General features: G+C 40.4%; 1 long non-coding RNA gene across 1 annotated transcript; it reads right to left on the bottom strand.

The window, feature by feature from the left end:
* Positions 1-518: 518 nt before the first annotated feature.
* LOC132342228 (uncharacterized) lies at positions 519-17,684 on the bottom strand. The gene is made up of 3 exons (XR_009490547.1): positions 17,521-17,684; positions 3,764-3,872; positions 519-795 (listed from the first exon to the last, which is right to left on the bottom strand). It is a non-coding gene; the product is annotated as an uncharacterized lncRNA (long non-coding RNA).
* Positions 17,685-18,068: the final 384 nt, after the last annotated feature.

Below are 18,068 nucleotides of genomic sequence, written 5' to 3'. Positions count from 1 at the left end.
TGTGCATTAGGCAATAATGGATGTAGAAGTTTATGAGCTTGAATAGTTAGGTTGGACTCATTGGGACTCACTGTATTTTGAGTATAGTGATTGAGGTTCTGGAACATTCTGACAAGAGAAAACATTCCCATAATAATAGCCACCTCACAATGGTTGTGTACTACTGTCTGTGAAATTTAGTACTTTAATAGTAGAGAAATTTCTTGTAATATTTCATGTAAATTTCAGTTTAAGATACTGATATAAATAGGTATTTTTTTCTTTAAAGGAAGCCCCATTGTCTATATGAAATAAAAACGATTATCTGGTTATATATGGATATTCACCCCATGTTAGTTTACATACATTCCTCAGAAGCCCTTAAACATGCTGAACAAACTGAGAAACAAAATAGTCCTTGTAGATGTACATCAATGAATTGTTTATTCTTTTCATTTCTCATATTCTAAAGGCCAGGCTAAATTGCAAATGTGTTATTTCTAGGAATGTAAATGTGATCAATTACATGACTTCTTCTACATCTTTGTTTTGGCACACATCCTGTTCCATCTTCTCTTGCTTATTAAATATAATAAATAGGGACATTCAGAATTCACCAAAAGGAGAAAGGGTCACTATAGCAGATAAATTGACACATCCCCAAAATGACTTGAATATTAATTTTGCCAGAATGTTTCACAAGGTGGTTTTTATTTTTCTTTATGTCTTTAAATCTTTTCTTTTCTTAATGCTATTTTGGCAAGCTTGTGCCTCAGGAAGCATCAGGATGAACCGAGGTATCAGGTATCCAAGGGCCTGAAAGATACACAGAAAGTATGAAGGACACAATATGCAATTTATAATAAACAAGAAGTTCCAGTCAGATTCCTTGTCTTCAGAGAGAGCTGGTATCAAAAGCTGGCAGAAATTCAGTGTGAAGGAAGGGACAGAAATTCCCCAGAGGAAAAGTTGAGAGCTGAAGATAAAGGAGTAATCAAGAGCCAGACCAGGAAGAGTCTTATGAACGCAATGAAGAGTTTGTGCCTTATCTTGACCTCTGAGAAGAATTTATCTTCTCTTCTAAAGCAAACATCCAAGATATGATCAATTTTCATGCATAGTCACTTTTATTCTTGCCCTGTCCTTTGGCCCAAACTTACTCCATTTCTCATAAAGTAGCGAGGGGGGAAATCTTTTCATTTCTCTGCTGAATATTCTTCAAAGACTTCCCTGTGCACTGCAAATGAAATCCAAATTCCTTATGACTTGGTCCAATAATCTACATATGGAAAACACAACTCTACCTCTTGCTTATATAGTGACCTCCTTTATTTCTTCCAATGGGTCAAGTTATTTAACATTTCACAGCATTTCCATCAACCATTCTCTCTGCTGAAATGTCTTTCTACCTTCCACTCCACTCTAAGACTGCTAGCTCCTCTTCACTTTCTGAGTTTTGGCCAATGGAACATCTCCTCCTGATTGTCCCATCCAAAGTATATAGTATCTCAATTTTCTATCTGTAATATCTCCTTAATTATTTCCCTAGCATGTCTTAATTCAAAACTGCTTATCTACTGGGAGTGGAGATCAAGATGGCAGAGTAGGAAGACACTGAACTCACATCCCCGCCATGAATTGCTCTCTTACTGAAAATAACATGGAGACTACAAAGATGCTTACGCAGCCGAGGAAACAAAGAAGACCCACAGGAAGTCCGATAGGAAAAGCAGAAAAGGGAATGGCCTGAATCTGAACCCACAGAAAGGGACACAGAAGAGGAGGGGATATCATGGACTCAGGGATCTTCCCTGGGAAGCAAGAGTCTTGAGTCACATAGGAGGCCACCCAGCCCTGGGGCCCAACCCCGGAGAGACAATTCCCCTCAGCTAGCTTGAAACCAGTGAGTGGTCGGACGTAAGGGAGGGCTGTCAGAAACCGACACTGCTCTTCAATAGCACGTACACATGCCTGCTTACTCCTGCGGACAGCAGGGAGGCCGCAGGCTGAAAACTGCCTCGGGCCCTCGTGGTTTCCTGGCCCACCCCGGGGCGCACCCAGCCCGCACTGGGTGCCAACTCCAACGCTTGGCTCCAGCCCTGCTCTCAACAGGGTAGAGGCTGCCCTTGCCAGAGGAGGGCAGGTACACTTGGAGGGAATGGTGTCAGCTTGGACTCGACCCTGCCTCTGACCGTGGTAAGAGCAGCTGATACCCGCGCACACATCCCTGCGCGTGCACACGCTCGCTTGCTCCAGTCTGCAGCATGGAGGCCGCAGATAAATCCCTACCTGTTGCTCTGACTGGCTCTCCACGACTGATTATTGAAACGAAAAATACTGTAAAGGGCTTTTCCAAGAGGGTGGAGGACGAGTAGGATACGGAGCTCTTCTCTCCCCCACAAACTCACCAAGAATACATATACAGGGACTGCGTTGATGGTTTGAGGGTTAAGAATCCAGCTCCCAGTGTCGGAGACTCAGGCTTGATCCTGGGTCAGGGAACTAAGACCCCACACGCCGCAGAGCAACTAAGCCCGCACACCCCAACTAGAGATCCCGCGTGCTACAAACAAGACCTGATACATAAATAAATACAGTAAATAAATAAACATATTTATTCACACCCAGGTGAATACATATTTTTTAAAATACATATACACATGAAAGGATTCTCGCATTACACCTGCTTCACGCTAGCAGAGGACCGTGGACACCTAAAAGGATAAGAAAGATCCCCATGCAAACAGGTAGGATGAAAGAAAAAAGCAGGGAAAGGGAAGAGATGAGGAAGCAGGACAGGACTCGTGCCCTGGCAAAAAGCTGAAGCGAGGGCGAGGTTCCTGCATCCGGAGAAGCCCTGTCCCCAGCGGGGGAGAACAGCTGGGCCAGAAGGGGAGTTGCAGGGGCTCAGAGGGGAGCCCAGCCCCAGGTAGATGGCAGAAAGGACGGAGGAAGACCTACTCAGATGTTCTGTGCCACAACCCTGTGCGCCCCACCCCTACAACGAGCGACTGCCAAGGCGTACAGGGGGCCCTGGACAGGAACTTAAGGTTTGGAGAGCAGACCCAGGGAGGCGACCGCTGTTGGCTGTGAGGGAACGGGAGGGAGGAACCAGGAATGCTGGCTCATGTTTGGGAACCTCTGAAACGGATTTTGATGGGAGAAACACATGCAGAGGTGGGGATGAAACCAGAGCTCTGAGCCCTAGAGGCTGTGTGATTAAAGAAGAAGAGATGAAATCCTTCTTCGTGTGTGTACAGACGGTGAAGTGATGCCTCCTAAATGTACAGCTTCCTAAATTGAGCGCCCATGAAATATCTGAAAGAACAACTGCTCCTACAGTTGGGACAGGTCTGGCTTTAGCAGCTCTGGGCTTTCTGGTCAGTTTTGTTGCTGTTGTTCATTCATTCAGTGGTATCCAACTCTTTGCAACCGCATCCAGGCTTCCCTGTCCTTGAATATCTTCTGGACTTTGCTCAAACCCATGTCCACTGAGTAGATGATGCTATCCAACCATCTCATCCTCTGTCACCCCCTTGTACTGTAATTTTTAAAAAAAACTTTTTATCTATTTGTTATGTTCTTTCTTCCTATATTAGTTTTCTACGGCTATAGATCAAACTTAACAGCTTAACACAGCACACATCTGTTATCTCACAGTTTCTGTGAGTTGGGAGTTCAGACAGACTAAGCTACATCCACTGCAGGCCTGAACTTAAGGATGTCTGCAAGTATTTTTGTCACATCTGGACACTTGGCTGAGGAAGACTTCACTTAGACTCACTTAGGCTGTTGGCAGGAGCCAGTTCCTTGTAACTGTGAGAACGATCTCAGTTTCTTGCTGTCAACTGGAGACTGCTTCTTGCCACATGGCTCCCTTAATTCTCTAAAGCCTGCAAGAGAGAAAGGCTTTAGAATAAGTCTGCTAACAAAATAGAGCTTTATATAACATAATCATGGCAATGCCCTCCCATCACCTTTGCCACGTTCCATTGTTTAGAAGCAAGTCACAGGTACCACTCACACTCAAGTGGAGAGGATTATATAAGGCTAAGAACATCAGGGGTTGGAAATAATTGGGGTCATCTTAAAGTCTGTTCTCCACAGTCTGCCCTTTGACCTCTAATGATTTATTGATACACCCCTCTCACAAGCAAAATACATTCACTCCCCTCCCAAGATTCTTCTTATAGCATCCTGTTATGGTATCCTAACACAACATCAGTTCAAAGCCAAAAGTTCCATCTCTAAATCAGGTCCAGGTGAAGATGATATAGTCCTGGAAGTAATTCATCAGGTATAGCTCCTGGGACATAATTCCTCTCCATCTATGGATCTGTGAACCTAAAGAGCAAGCTGTTATTGTGCAGTCACCAAGTCATGTCCAACTCTTTGTGGCCCCATGGACTTCAGCACGCCAGGCCTCCCTGCCCCTCACTGTCCCATGGAGTCTGCCCACATTCATGCCCATTGAACCAGTGATGCCTCCCAGCCTTCTCATCCTGTTACCCTCTCCTTCTGCATATCAGGGTCTTTTCAAATGAGTCAGCTCTTCACACCAGGTGGCCAAAGTATTGGCGCTTCAGCTTCAGCATCAGTCCTTCCAATGAATATTCAGGATTGATTTCCTTTAGGATGGACTGGTTTTAACTCCTTTCTGTCCAAGAGACTCTCAAAAGTCTTCTCCAACACCACAGTTCAACAGCATCAATTCTTCGGTGCTCTCCCTTCTTTATGGTCCAGCTCTCACATCCATACATGACTACTGGAAAGACTGCCTTGACTGCCTTGACTATACAGTCAAGTTATCTACCCCTAATTTCCTCCAAGAAGCATCTTTGCTCTATGAATGTGGAGACTAAGCCAATCTTGTTCAGCACTTTGCGGTCAAGAAAGCACTATACCTAACTCACAGAAAATGTTTAATAAATGTCCCTGAATAATTAATTCATAACCAAAATGTCAACAAGCAGACAAAGCATGGTCCTGAGGTTTGATAAGGACCCAGAAACAGAGAATAAGTATCAAGACTGAGAAGCAAATAATCAAAACTAGAAAATAATAGTTTCAATATGAAATAAAGAAGAAAAAGAAGAAAGGAAGGAAAGGATGGAAGAAGGGAGAAAGGAGAGGAAGAAAGGAGGGAAGGAGGGAAAAAAGAGGAAAAGAGGGAAAAACATAGCAGGGTCAGAGTATGTGATCAGAACAAGACCAGTAACAAAGAGAATGCTGCTGAACCAGGTACTTATTTCATTAACTCATCTAATACACCCTTATAAGCATTATTAAGATTTTATAATGCTAAAAATTATGGTATCTGAGATAAAATAATATACCAGATACAGTCCCAGCATTCAAAGAGCTAGTCTAATGGGAGATACAAAATGTAAGATGACAAATATCAAAATTAATAAACAAAGTGCTAACAAAATACATGGGGAAAATAACTACTCTTGAATGAAGGTATGTCAGATAAATTGTCCCCAAAGATATCACCTCTAAATGTTGTTTTAAAGATAAGTAAGATTTAACTCAACAACTACCTGATTATGTTGGAAAGGGGAAGGAAGGATGATATTTTAGGAAGAGAAGAAAAATACATGTTAAAAAACCAACAATGAAAATGAGCATGGTATATTCAGACAACTAAAAATTTTTTTTAAGTACTAGAGAGTAGAGCTCGATGATAAAAAGTAATGAGAATTGAGACTGCACACTTGATAAAGGGACCCAGATTATAATATGAAATTTGAACTTTATTTTTAGTATAGTGGAGTCCTATTAAAAAGTTTCAAGTAAGAAAATTTAAAAATCAAACTTATGCTTTAGAAAGATCATTCTAATGCGGAAAATCAACAGGAATGAAAAAGACCTAAAGATAGATTAGCTATGAGACAGTTATTTCTGGAACCTCACTAAGAAACAGAGGAAGTTGGAAAAGGCAAAGAGCACAAATAATTGAGTAACAATGAGTAGAGCTGGGGTTTAACTGCATGTTGGGATCAGGGAAGAGACGAGAGAAGATATGGATGAGGACCAGTTATCTGCTTTGGAAACTGATTAAACAGTGGCAGCGTGTGCCCAAGTAGCAAATAAAGCAAGAGAAAAGTTTAGGGTCTAGATAGGATAGAGGTGAGCCACAAGAGAAATTTTCAGTTTTGAGTTGCCTCTGGGAATTCTAAGTGGAGAAAGCTTGAAGGCCATCAGTTTTGGCTCTGGCGCTCAAGAAAAAATGTTGATCTTAGGGTTATTGGTATTTCCATAACTGAGAAAAAAGATTGGCCACAGAGTTCAAGGACTGAAGAATGACTGACAGTGGAAAAGTGAAAAATGAGTGCTGTCTGCTACACAATTCAGAAAAACTCAGCAAAGTGTTTTCTAAATACTTGTCACAAATTTTCTCATCCAATCCTACACATTACAGAGTGTGAAGCATCAGTGAAGATTTCCAATCAGACATGTCAAATGTGTTTTTCTCTGCTCCTAGTGGAAATAATGCGTATTAGAATGTCAATACTATTTTTTTAAAGGTTATAAATCCTAAGAAAAAAGGAAAAATGAGTGGAGGTGAGAGTAACTGAAAAATGTCAACAAATATTAACAAGTTGAAGCATATAGTGAGGTGTCAACTGACTTACTAAGGAAAAAACAGTTGAAACATAAAAATTTACAGTTGGAGACAAGCTGAAAAGTGGGATTTTCCATGTAGATCATGGAAGACTTGGAACTTGAGACACTGGACATATTGGTTGGCCCTAGTGAGGTGAGAATTGGTTGAAAAATCTGCATATGGAGTAATCAGATGCCTGCTTCCTATTCATGCCCCTCTTTACCATACACAGCCAGGTTAATACCACTTTCTAGCTTGTTTAGAAAACCAGACAGTTAGTCTCTGAGAAATTGATTCTGAAAGACTCCAGACTGGAGACACCAAGAAAAATGGAGTTTGATGGTGCTAAAGTGAAGACACATTTCTGAATAGTACTTTATTATAAACTTTTCAGCAGTATTCTATTTTTAAGTAATAAAGAAGCAATAATTTAATACATGCTAAATTTTCCAAATAAAAGACTATTAAACCATTCAAGAAACCATCCTTATGCATTTTTTTTCCTTTTTTCCAAAGGAGGTAGAAATATCTAAAACTATCCCAGTTTTTTGACACCAAAGTACCTGAGGTTGTGCTCTTTACTAGCAATGAAAGGGAAAAGAAAGACACTAAGGTTGAAATCTGGTCCCGTCACTTCATGGGAAATAGATGGGGAAGCAGTGGAAACAGTGTCAGACTTTCTTTTTTGGGGGGCTCCAAAATCACTGCAGATGGTGACTGCAGCCATGAAATTAAAAGACACTTACTCCTTGGAAGAAAAATTATGACCAACTTAGATAGCATATTCAAAAGCAGAGACATTACTTTGCCAATAAAGTTCCATCTAGTCAAGGCTATGGTTTTTCCACTGGTCATATATGGTTGTGAGAGTTGGACTGTGAAGAAAGCTGAGCACCAAAGAATTGATGCTTTTGAACTGTGGTGTTGGAGAAGACTCTTGAGAGTCCCTTGGACTGCAAGGAGATCCAACCAGTCCATTCTAAAGATCAGTCCTGGGTGTTCATTGGAAAGACTAATGTTAAAGTTGAAACTCCAATACTTTGGCCACCTCATGCAAAGAGTTGACTCATTGGAAAAGACTCTGATGCTGGGAGGGATTGGGGGCAGGAGGAGAAGGGGACGACAGAGGATGAGATGGCTGGATGGCATCACCGACTCGATGGACATGAGTTTGAGTGAACTCCGGGTGTTGGCGATGGACAGGGAGGCCAGGCGTGCTGCGATTCATGGCGTCGCAAAGAGTAGGACACAACTGAGCAACTGAACTGAACTGAAGGTTGAAATCAGCATCTCTACAACAAAGCCTTTTGCTGATTCTTTCAGTACCATTAGTGGCAACAAAAAGATCATCAGAGACTGGAGTCCTAGAGAATTTGTATCTTCCTCTTGAATTCCTTTTCCCTCTACTGGAGGATTCTCCCAATGGAAGCACCTGGACATTTCTTCAAATAGGAAGAGGTTGCCGGGAAGATGGGTGTAGAATGGGAGTCCATTCTTTCTCTTCCCTGCAGGTTTCCCTGACTCAGCTGTTAGAGTCCCCACTGCATGAACTTTTCTGGACTCTTTCATGCAAGATATAGAGTGCTGCTATGTTGCTTTACAATTCCAAAGGCTGTCAAACCCCCATTTACCCAAAAGTATCCCAGAGATGCGAAGTATGAAAAAAATGTTTATTTGCCTCTACCCTGCTATCTATAGTCTAGGTGGCCCAACCAACTCTTTCAAATTCAACTGTTTTACCCCTTTACTTCACTCCTGAAACAAACTAGCAATATTATGGCCATGAAATTCTTCTCTAAAATCATGCCTCCCTTCATGGATCACAGTCTTGTTGTGGCAAAGGGGCTTGCATAATTCAATAAAATTATGAGCCATGCCACGCAGAGCCACCCAAGATGAACAGGTCACAATGAAGTGTTCTGACAAAACATGGCCCACTGGAGGAGGGACTGGCAAACCACTCTAGTACCCAGAGTAACAGGTAAGTTTGGTCTTGGAGTAGAAAATGAAGCAGGGCAAAGTCTAACAGAGTTTTGTCAAGAGAATTCAGTGACCAAACAAACCCTGTTTCCCAAAAAGCCGAGAGACAAACCTACTCATGGACATAACCAGATAGTCAATACCAAACTCAGATTGATTGTGTTCTTTGCAGCCAATGATGGAGAAGCTCTATACAGTCAAAAAAACAAGACCTGGAGCTGACTGTGGCTCAGATCATGAGCTCCTTGATACAAAACTTAGGCTTAAATTGAACAAAGTAGGGGAAATCAATAGGCTGTGCAGGTATGAACTAAATTAAATTCCTTATGATTATACAGTGGAGGTGGTAAATAGATTCAAGGGATTAGATCTGATTCACAAAGTGCATGAAGAACTATGGATAAAGGTTCATAACATAGTATAGGAGGCAGTGGCCAAAACCATCCCAAAGAAAAAGAAATGTGAGAAAGCAAAGTGGTTGTCTGAAGAGGCTTTACAAATAACTAAGGAAAGTAGAGACGTGAAAAGCAAGGCAGAAAAAGAAAGATATACCCAAATGAATGGCAGAGTTCCAGCGAGTAGCAAGGAGAGATTAGGTCTTAAATGAACAATGCAAAGAAATAGAAGGAAAAAATAGAATGGGAAGGATAAGAGATCTCTTTAAGACAATTAGAGATGTCAAGGGAACATTTCATGCAAGGATGGGCACAATAAAGGACAGAAATGGTATGGACCTAACAGAAGCAGAAGAGATTAAGAAGACGTGGTGAGAACACATGGAAGAAATATGCACAAAAAGGTCTTAATAACTGGGAAAATCATGATGGTATGATCACTCACCTAGACTCAGACATCAGGAATGTGAAGGCAAGTGGGCCTTAGGAAGCATCACTATGAACAAAGCTAGTGGAGGTGACGGGATTCCAGCCGAGCTATTTAAAAACCTAAAAGATGATTCTGTGAAAGTGCTGCACTATATATGCCAGCAAATTTGGAAAACTCAGCAGTGGACACAGGACTGGAGAAGGTCAGTTTTCATTCCAATCTTAAAGAAGGGCAATGCCAAAGAATATTCAAACAAATGCACTCATTTCACATGCTAGTAAGATTATTCTCAAAATCCTTCAGCTAGGGTTCAGCAGTACATGAACTGAGAACTTCCAGATGTATAAGCTGGGTTTACAAAAAGAGGAACTAGAGATCATATTGCTAACATTTGTTGGATCATAGAGAAAGCAAGGGAATTCCAGAAAAACATCTACTGCTGCTTCATTGACTACGCTAAAGCCTTTGACTGTGTGGATCACAACAAACTGGAAAATTCTTCAAGATGGAAATACCAGACCACCTTACCTGCCTCCTGAGAAATCTGTATGAAGGTCAAAAAGCAACAGTTAGAACCAGACATGGAACAATGGACTGGTTCAAAACTGGGAAAGGAGTAGGACAAGGCTGCATATCGTTACCCTGCATTTTAAATTTCTATGCAGAGTACATCGTGTGAAATGCCAGGCTGGATGAATCACAAGCTGGAATCAAAATTGCCAGGAAAATATCAACAACCTCAGATATGCAAGTGATAATATTATAATGGCAGAAAGTGAAGAGGAACTCAAGAGCCTCTTGAAGAGGTTAAAAGAGCAGAATGAAAGGGATGGCTTGAAACTGAACATTCATAAAGCTGTGATAGTGGCATCCAGTCCCATCACTTCATGGCAAACAGAAGAGGCAAATGTAGAAGCAGTTGCATATTTTATTTTCTTGGGCTCCAAAATCACTGCAGGCAGTAACTGCAGCCATGAAATTAAAACATATTTGCTTCTTGAAAGAAAAACTATGACAAACCTAGATAGCATATTAAAAAGCAGGGACATCATTTTGCCAACAAAGTCCATATAGTCAAAGCTATGATTTTTCCAGTAGTCATGTACCTATGTGAGAGCTGAACCATAAAGAAGGCAGAGGGCAAAAGAATTGATGCTTACAAAGTGTGGTGCTAGAGAGTTTTTGTTGGCTCTTGAGAGTCCTTTGGACTGCAAGAGCAAACCAGTCCATCCTAAAGGGAATCAGTCCTGCATATTCATTGGAAGGACTAATGCTGAAGCTGAGACTCTAATACTTTGGCCACCTGATGTGAAAAGCCAACTCATTGAGAAAGATCCTGATGCTGGGAAAGACTAAGGGCAGACAGAGAATAGGGTGGCAGAGGATGAGGTGGTTGTATAGCACCACCAACTCAGTGGACATGATTTTGAGCAAACTCAAAGAAATAGTGAAGGGTAGGGGAGGATAGGATGGGGGTGCTGCCATCCATGCAGTTGCAAAGAGTGGGGCACAGCTTATTGACTGAACAATGACAATGGTGGTGTTTATCCACTCAGTCACATCCAACTCTGTGACCCCTAGGACTGTAGCCCGCCAGTCTCCTCTGTCCGGGGGATTTCCCAGGCAAGATTACTGGAGTGGTTGCTGTTTCCTCCTCCATGGGATCGTCCCGACACAGGGACTGAACCCACGTCTCCTGTGTCTCTTGCATTGTCAGGCAGATTCTTTACTGCTGAGCCACTGGAGAAGGACAACAACACCATGAGACAAACCTGGTCTCTGGCACTAGCTATGTGGCCTTGAGTGATTCAGCCACCATTCTTGTTCCGCCTTGTTCGACCTCACAAACTTGAAAGACAAACCCCATTTTCATTAGGGAGAATGAAACCCTTTTCCTTCGTGAATTTCTCTTTTCTTTGTGTTTAAATATACAATATCTTGATCACGTCCCATTTATTTCTTCATCTCTTCTCTTAGATATTTCCTTTGTTTCATTGTTTTCCTTTACCTCATTTGATCCTACAGGCCACTCATTTAAGCTTCTTTCTTATTCCTAACAATATGCTTCTTAATTGCATGCTCACGAATACACACACACACACACAGAAGTCTTCGTTCCCTAATAGCAGTTTTACTGTTACCATAGAGACATATCAGTTTCTTATCAAGTGAGGGAGATGAATCATGACTCAGGAGTATTTGTTTCACTTTATATTTAATTATTCCATTTTTAACATCTGTGGCAAAAATGGATACTTAGTTTTCAATATATTTCCAGTTAAACTTTGTTTCTTTTAAAGACAGCATTTCTTCATCACTCCAAAACTGCAATGTAACAGTCTAATACTATTAGGGCCATTGTTCTCGTAATTGGGGCTTTCCTTATGGCTCTGTGGCAAAGAATTCACCTGCCAACGCAGGAGATGTGGGTTTGATCCCTGGGTCAGGAAGATCCCCTGGAGAAGGAAATGCAATATTTTTGCCTGGAAAACCCCATGGATGGAGGAGCCTGTTGGACTACAGTCCCTGGGGTCACAAAGAGTTGGACACAACTTAGTGACTAAATAACAACTAATCATGTGGTTTCTAAACAAGTCGATAAAGTTTAAATATGTATAAATTTTTGGTACTATCATATGCTGTATGTTTATTAATCAACATACTCACCTGCAAAAGTATACATTATTATTAGGGATTCTAATTAATCATTAGATGTGTGTGCCCATTCTTGCCTACCAACTCCTGTGATTCACTTAAATGAAGAAATTTGGAAAATATCACTAAATCAAAGTAGTATTCCAATAGCATTTACCAAGTCTTGGAGGCAATTCAATGTTTTTGCATTTCTTTACATTTCTGGATCACTTTTCAGTTTTCAAAGCATTCACATATGTGACAGGGTATGAGCATTCAACCTGCTTTATTATAGATACAACTGTTTTGCTCATCTTTCTTTTCTGTGATGCATTAGAGAGATAGAATGCATATATTTCTCCACATTTCCTAAGAGTATTTGAAGTTTCAGATTTTTTTTTTTACTTCAAAGAAATAAAGCATTTTTCTTTGATATTAATTCTAACTCTGAGTTTAAGAGACCAGCAAAGCAAAAGCAAGCAGTGAAAATAGAGTTTTGGTGGGAAGGTGTGTTCCTGTGACAAAATAGAGGATATAGTGAGGGAGTCAGAAAGAGCAAGTCAGTCGGGGCAGGGGAATCTAAGGAAGAATGGCCTTGGCTGAAAACAAAGCAGCTAAGTAGACCCAGCCAAGGACCATACTAAAGATATTGTTTAGATGGTGGCCTTACATGGTCACCAGGAATGAGGACTTTACATGGTTCCAACAATATATCCAAATCCCAAAGCCTTCATAAACCCAAAGCGGGGCCTCTAGGACAAATAGGAGAATGGTAGTGAGAAAGCCTCTTGCCAGAACGCTGGGGGCCATAGTGGATAATCTTCAGACCTTTGTACTAGGATAGGTAACTTAGATTTGGGACACCAAGTTGGTCATATATCGCTGAACTTCACAAAAGCACGGTGAAGTGGATTATGCAGATGAAGTCACAGAACAACATGGTTGGGAGCACAGACTCGGGAGTTGAGATTTAGACTCTCATTCTTTGTCTTTCCCTTAGAATCTCTGCTAAACAAATCATATTTTATTTCTTTAAGCCTCTCTTTTTCCATCTGGAAAAATGTAGAGAAAGGAACTTTACAGGGTTGTTGCAATGATTAAGTAAGTTCAATCAAGTAAAGAACATAACCCAAAGCCTGAATCAAAATAAGTGCTCGATAAGTATTATTGTTATCATTAGTCAGAGTAGAAAGAGACCGGGTGATTTGTTCAGGGTGATGTGTCCAGCTGGTAGCAGCATGAGGGGCCGTTCAATTAACCCTCAGTACTTCTGGACCAAGAGGACTTCCCTTCTGCAAACTGGAAGCATCACTAGAGAGCCTCCCTCAGGTTTCACCAACCTAAACGATGATATCTAAGAGAGTACACCTGATTTATGTGTTCTCACTCAGACTCAATCAGGAAAGCAGATTGTTTGCTCGGTCATCTCGCCTGCCTTCACCGAAAGAGTAATGTCTACGAGAATCAGAAGTATACAACCTGGAAGTCAAGGCCCTTTGTCATTTGTTCCTAAACTTGCTTATTGGAAATGTGTAATCATGATGTTGACCAGATGACACTAGTTCCTGTGTCTTGAGTTCTGAAGGCACAAAATTGCCAGTGTTTTCACAGAATTGATCAGGTATATTTTCCAGACATCCAGCGAAAGAGATTTTTGTTTTGTCGGTTTCCTGTTTCCACTTTCAAGAATACGATAAACACTATACGATAAACACTTCATCTTTTGATCACACATCCTCTTAAGTTTTACGTATTCCATTTCATCTTAATCCAGTCTGTTCTAAACAAAGACAGATGTCCTTAAATATAATAGCAAAGTTATATATGTTTAGTTTTCTCTTCATCAATAAGAGAAACTATTTCAGACTCAAGTCATGGAGTGACAACTATTATCTATTGCATGATTTTTATATCCCTTTCCCCTAACACTGATTTGGAGTGAAATAATACTTCTAAAATATAATTTGGAGTAATAAGGATATTTCCACAAAGATTTTTCAAAGAAACATAAACAGGAGGGGAAAATGTTCTAGGAGACAACAAAAAAGAATCACAGATTGAGAAACTGTGATGTAATTGAGTATTTGCATTGCACAACAGTAAAGAGAAGAAATTCTCAACAACAATTTATAAAGAATTTCACTTGTAACATTTGCATTATGTCAAGAATCCCTGGACTCCCATGGGATCTTACTTTGTAACTATGTTAAAACACTTATTACAGTGCAGTTTGCATCGATATGCAATGTCTTCCATTCGATAAGAGATCTTATCTTATTTGACTTTGCATCTCTGTCTAAGCACTATCCTTAACACAGAGAAGGGTTTCAGTGAATGTATAATATCATATATGAAACAAATGGCCAGTCCAGGTTCGATGCATGATACAGAATCCTTGGGGCTGGTGCACTGGGATGACCCAGAGGGATGGTATGGGGAGGGAGGTGGGAGGGGGGTTCAGGATTGGGAACACATGTACACCCGTGGCAGATTCATGTTGATGTATGGCAAAACCAATACAATATTGTAAAGTAATTAGCCTCCAATTAAAATAAATAAATTTATATTTTAAAAAATAAATGAATAAAGAGGTTTTTAAAAATGTAGATTTTAAGAAAGTAATCCAGGAAGAATTGCTTTTGCTATGATACAATATGACATAACAGAAGAGCAGTTTTGAACTTTAGTCAACTTAATCATCCTAAGAGGATATATCACCTAAGAGGAGTAAAAATACTCCGTGATTGTACATTTTGATTGCACAAAAATTATTTTCAACAAATTCATTAATTATTCCCTAAATCATATACATGACTAAACCTAATCCATATGTGGTTGTGACAGAGTATTCTTAAAGAAATTATATTTTTGATTACCAATGATGATAACTCATGATGATAACTGTTAACACCTATTGTTTGTTGAACACTATTCTAGGTGATCATGATGATTTCTGATATCAACTACCCAGAGTCTGGCCAAACTTCACAGGTTCAGAGGACGGTCCTAAACAAGACTATCCTTGCTTAAGACACCAGCACAACTTCAGAGGTCCTCAGAGAGCTACAGAGACCCTCAGAAGTCAGACCATGTGGCCAGATTTAGGGATTTCCACTACCCCCTCAGGTTTAATAATTTGTTAGAAAACCTCAGAATTCAGAAAAGCTTGGCTACATTTGAAGTAAATTGGGAGTAAAATCAGAACCAGCAAAGGGGAGAGACAAAGTCGGTGAGCTCTGGGAGGCATAAATATAAAGCTTTCATTGTTCTCTCTCCTTGGAGTCAGGACACGTCACTCTCCACGTGTATCAGCGTGTGACGATACACGTAAAGCACTCTACAAACCATTCATTGAGTGCAGAGAAGTTCACCTGAGCCCCAAGGTCAGTTTTTATTGGGGCTTCATTATATCAACAGTATTGGCTGAATCATTGGTCATGACGTTGAATTCAATCTTTAGTCCCTCTCTCCTCCTTAGAGGTCAGGCTAAACTCGTGTGGTTCTAGGTCTTTCTACCAGCCTCTGTCCTGAATCTTCTCATCAGCTTAAAATATCTAGTGGTCCAACATGAGCATAAACCATCAGGGCCCCAAGAACAGCAAAGACCCCCCATCACTAGAGACACTGCGAGGATTTGGATGCCACCTCCCAGGAGCAGCAGGGAAGCCAACAGGGAAGGTGGCTCAGCTGGTAAAGAATCTGCCTGAAATGTGGGAGACCTGGGTTTGATCCCTGAGTTGGGAAGATCCCCTGGAGAAGGGAAAGGCTACCCACTCCAGTATTCTGGCCTGGAGAATTCCATGGACAGAGGAGCCTGGCAGGCTACAGACCATGGAGTAGCAAAGAGTCAGACACAACTGAGCCACTTTCACTTTCACTTTCCTAGGAACCAGGGATAAAGGTTAGACAAATTCTCTGTTATACATGAGACATGTTTATCCTATCTAATATATTTTATTAGATATATATATTTATATATAATATATATTTTATATTTATATATAATATACATTTATATTTTATATATAAATATATTGAATATATTTATATAATATATTATATTTTATATATAATACATATTATTAGATATACGATAAAATAAGATAATTTATTAGATAAAATATACTATTTTATCTTATCTAATATAACTCTTCTATTTCATACATCCACCTGTTAAGGTGGGTGGTATTATTCTAGACATGAAGAAATGTACTTTTGGAGAGCTTAAATAATTTTTTCCAAGGCTATATAGCTAATGTAAGTGGAAGCCAGGATTTGGAACCGTGTCTTCCTTTTTCTAACCCCTTTCTCCAAATTAGACTAATCTTTCATTTGATTATGCCTCAAGTTCAATATTTATTAGTTACATTATAATGATTTTCTATCTCCTGTACTATAGTTACAAGGACATGTTTTCAGTGGAAGAAAGAGCATTTTAAATGAAAACATTTATCATGTTTCAGTAATTATCCTCAAACTCAGAGGAAACAATGAAATGTTCAGAACAGTAATAGGCTTGAGTGATAATTTCTGCCAATTCATAATTAGCCCCTAAATCTATGACCTTAGCCAAGCCACTTATAGTCTCTGGGCAGTAGTGTATATATGTGAATGCTCTCCTATATTCCAGGATTGTTATGGAAGTCAAACAAGTGTGAAAGCAGTGGCCATCTTCCCCAAATCCCTTATTTCCCTCTATTTTTTCACATCATTTAACATCTTATTCCAAAACCATGTCATATGATGTAAATATGTAAGTTCCGTAATTAAACCAGTTTGTAAACTCTGTATGGGCAGAGAGGCAGATAACTAGTTTTTAATGACATATCACAAACTTCTAAATTAGGTGTGGTAGGGAGTAGAAAATCACTTTTCTGGAAATATTATATACCATGGGCTTCACAGGTGGTGCAGTGGTAAAGAATGTATCTGCCAATGCAGGAGATGCAAGAGACGAGGGTTTGATTCCTGGGTCGGGAAGACCTCCTGCAGTAGTAAATGGCAACCCACTCCAGTATTCTTGCCTGGGAAATTCCATGGACACAGGATCCTAGCAGGCTACAGTCCACTGGGTTGCAAAGAGTCAGACACGACTGAGCAACTGAGCACACATGCAAGCATGCGTGCATGCCCATAAGTAGTGGTGAGTAGACTGAACTTTAACTTATCTAATTCAGTCATCCCACTGAGGAGAACCAGAGTAATTGGAAGAAAAACTTTAATATATACATTGTGTGTTAGTTGATCAGGCGTGTCCGACTCTTGGTGTCCCATGGACTGTAGCCTAGGGAAGATAAAATTTTTAAAAATATTTTTAAATTATTGAACCAAAGGAGAAGGAATTTCAAATAAGCCCTGTAGTTTAGGTTGGATATACATATCCCCCCTCCCAGGGAAAACATAGATGGCCAACAGGTACATGAAAAGATGCTCAACTTTACTAATCATCAGGAAAATGCAAATCAAAATCACAGTGGGATAGCGCCTCATACCTGTCAGAATGGCTGTCGTAGAGAGAGCAAACCAGTAATTGTCAGAAGCAAGGAGGTAGGAGAATGAGTGAAATATGCGAGAGAGATTATGCTGTGCGTGCTCAGTCCTCAGTCGTGTCCGATCCTTGGCAACTCCATGGACTGTAGCCCACCAGGCTCCTCTGTCCACGGGGTTCTCTAGAATACTGGAGAATAGTATTCTGGAATACTGGAATAGGTAGCCTATCCCGTCTCCAGGGGATCTTCCCCACCCAAGAATTGAACCGGAGTCTTCTGTATCGCAGGCGGAATTTTTACCAGCTGAGCTACAAGGGAAGTCCGTGAAAGAGATTAAGAGGTACAAATTTACAGTTTCAAAATAAATGAGTTACAAGTATGACATATACCATGTGGGGAATATAGTTAAAGATAATGTAATATCTTTATTTTGGGGGGCTCCAAAATCAGTGCAGATGGTGACTGCAGCCATGAAATTTAAAGACGCTTGCTTCTTTGAAGAAAAGCTATGTCCAACCTGCTGCTGCTGCTGCTGCTAAGTCACTTCAGTT

This window comes from Bos taurus, chromosome 14 (assembly GCF_002263795.3).
Source record: "Bos taurus isolate L1 Dominette 01449 registration number 42190680 breed Hereford chromosome 14, ARS-UCD2.0, whole genome shotgun sequence".
NCBI lineage: Eukaryota > Metazoa > Chordata > Mammalia > Artiodactyla > Bovidae > Bos > Bos taurus.
Note: the sequence above shows the minus strand (reverse complement) of the source record. Positions and strands in the feature narration are given on the sequence as shown.